Here is a 3,415-nt window from a genome sequence, read left to right as displayed (position 1 = left end):
CTCGAAGCTGGGCTCCATCCCAGGGCCCTGAGTTCGTGACCTGAGCCGAAGGCAGACACTTAACTGATTGAGCCACTCAGTCACCCCTGCTTGGTAGTTTATAAAATAACTTTCATAATTATCCTGTTACCCTCCAAAAAATTCTTAGCATATAGAAATGTATTGTTATCTGCTCTTTATCAAGCAAGAAATGATTAGTGAAGCTAAATTAGTGTTTCAAATTCACACAGATAAGTTCCAAGTTCTTCTAATTAATATATTTGTTTTCTGTATTCGAAAGAGAATTCTATGCATTGCACCTAGACATTGGCGAAATGAATTTTTTTTTTTTTTGCATAGGTTGTTAGAAAAATCAAAGTTAAGCCCACGCTCTATTTATTTGCAGCAACTATCCTTAACTTAATTGTTTGCTGCCATCTCTACCTTGGCTCTACTGCTTTCAGTAAGACTCCTTATTATTTTTTTCTTTTTTCTAAAGTAGGTGAGGATAGATTAGCGAATGCACAAAATGATATTTACCCATAATTAGTTTTTAAGACTTTCTTTAGTGAGAGAGCAAACTTTTCACAATGTTATTTAAGGCAATCCTTATTTAATGGGAACTCTTCTTCTTGCAACTTGTCAACCACTCATTGATCATGTCTTTTTAAAAGCCTCATTTAAAGTGTTTCTATAAAAACTGGTGAGATACTGATGTAAAGACAAGCAGAAAGTCTTTCTAGTTAGAACATCTCATCTGGAATTCCTGTTCAACCACTTATTAGCTAAGTGGCCTTTAATGAACCATTCAATCTCTCTTTCAAACTTGGTTCCCTTGTCTTGAAATAGGGCTATGAAATAATCACTACTTCAGAGAAATTTAGTAAATATAAAATGAAAGCATAAGCAAAAGTACTATTTCAAATGCCACGTACCATACAAATTCTACTTATGTTTATTGTACTTTAAAGAGCTCAAGGGAAAAAGTTTCTCCAGCAATCTAATGTTTCGCTTAAATATATTGTAACTATATTTTATTTTCATAAAGTGAATGTATAATGTAAAAACAGAAAACGAATTAATCAAATATCAATATGCCTATATTCCCCTAGTAATTCAGGTGAGGGTAATGATCGTGTGTGTGTGTGTGTGTGTGTGTGTGTGTGTGTGTAGAGGGTAGGAGCAGGCAAAGATAAAACACTTTCAAACTCCGCACTCAGAGTAAGGGCAATAGGCATTACGAACTCTAATTTTGTACTCTGTCACTTTGGTTCTGTTACTTGGATTTATGCATTTTCAGTGGAATTTAAGCAGGATTATTTCAGTAATTGTTAAGCTGTCAAGGCTCTGATGTGATTTCCTTCTTCAGTTCAGCTCCTATTATAGGTCACTGTGTTTTATAGTGGGCATTTGAAAACCTATGACTGCGCTTCATATTCTAATTTACACCCATTTCATGTACTATATGGTTTTAACTGACTCGCTTTAGAAGAATCCCAGGAGTTGCTAGGAAACCTCTCTGTTTTCACTTTTCATATAGCATTAGTGTTTCAAATGATAAGGCTATACCTGTGAGTACAGGAGGATTTAATAGAATGAAAGTGACAGCAAGGCTAAGGCATAGATAAGCACCCTCTCAAAGTTTCTAGTTCTTCTTATGGATAATAAGGTATAATACCAGTAGAGAAAAGAGCAATACATGTTTTCTTAAATGCCAAACATCTAGGAAATATATATATATATTTTAAGATTTTATTTATTTGAGAGAGAGACTGAGATAGAGAGAGCATGAGAGGGGGGAGGGTCAGAGGGAGAAGCAGACCCCCCGCTGAGCAGGGACTCCCCCCCGCCATGCGGGACTCCATCCCGGGACTCCAGGATCATGACCTGAGCCAAAGGCAGTCGCTTAACCAACTGAGCCACCCAGGCTCCCTAGGAAATATATTTTTTTAAAGTTTCAAGAAAACATACATATACACACATATATAAAAATTTAGTTAACCTACATATATATATATATATATGTATATATATATATATACACACACATATATACACATATATAATGCCTATATATGTATACATATATATGCACACGTTATATATGTATACATAATGTCTGTTCTCATTTTTATATTTTGGTTTTCTCTTAGATCTCTCCAGTGTTGTGAGGCAAATGACATTCAAGATAAAGATGACTAAGAACTTCCACAGTTTTAAACTAACCTTCCCATTGAAAATATCTGTCATTCTCACACTTGGTGTATGGACCCTATTTATATTTTTGGTACACAAATATTTTATGTTATTTTGCAGGGGTTTATTTAAATAGATTATTTTTTTAAAACAGTGCAATGAACCATTCTAATTCATCAAAGACCAGATAAGAGAGCAGGTCAATCTGCAGTGGTTGCTTCTTAGCATTCTTGATCAAATGAATTTTTTTTTTTTTGGCACTTCAAGTAAATAAACATAGCACTCAGAAAAAGATTTGAAATAAAATGCAAATAAATAGTGATCGAAGAGGTGATTGCTGCAACGTCATGTCTATACTTTCTATTCTTCATTAGAATAAACAATGAACTTTTTTTTGTATTTTTCATTGGAGAAAAGTAATACTTTTCCACCTTGTTCAAAATATGAATGTGTATGTATATACCAGATAGAAAAAGTAGTTCAGTCAGGACGATTTTTTAGAATAACATTTCATAATGACACGTTTTTCTTAAACTACCGTATTGGTTCTTTTCAATAGCTTCAAATGGCATTTTTAAAGGTTAACTGCAAAGAGCCTGTTGAAACTATTCCTATTTCAAATTTTTTATTATTTTCCCATGGATGTTTCAAAGTCTTTGTTATACTGTCGAAGCTGTTCATCTGTGATTACACTGCACTGAGCTGTGTATGTGTCAACTCATTATCCCAAACAATAGTTAATACAGCAATTCTGAAACACAATGTTATTGCATGATTCTGGACTTAAAGAAAATATTTATCTGCTCTTAAATATGCTGGTACAGATACTAGTATTGTCTTCTTACTTAGGGAAACATTTTCATTAAAAGGCAGATTTATTTTTGTAATGGCTTGGCCAATGTTCTGAGTTTATCGTGTCTAAGATCTATGTTTCAATCATTAATAGTGTATACTGAACAATAAAGTACACAGCAAAATTTAGTAATTGTTTAGAAATTGGGTTAAAATGAGAATCAAAAATTCTATTCCATTAGCATATTCCTAAAGGGAAACAAATATTCTATTTTTTCAAAGATGAAAAATAAACAGGTCGATAGCTCGTGTGTTTATGTAGCTTATTTTGGCTGGCTAATTTTAAGGATATGGGAAGAAAATTAGAAAAAAAACTGCAATTATTTTCAGTTATTTATGGAATTATTTCAACTTAACAGGATACAAACACATTCAAAACTCTTGCAGT

This window comes from Mirounga angustirostris, unplaced genomic scaffold, assembly GCF_029215605.1.
Source record: "Mirounga angustirostris isolate CCGP_5_RB_7025 unplaced genomic scaffold, mMirAng1.0.hap1 SCAF_2, whole genome shotgun sequence".
Taxonomy (NCBI): domain Eukaryota; kingdom Metazoa; phylum Chordata; class Mammalia; order Carnivora; family Phocidae; genus Mirounga; species Mirounga angustirostris.
Note: the sequence above shows the minus strand (reverse complement) of the source record.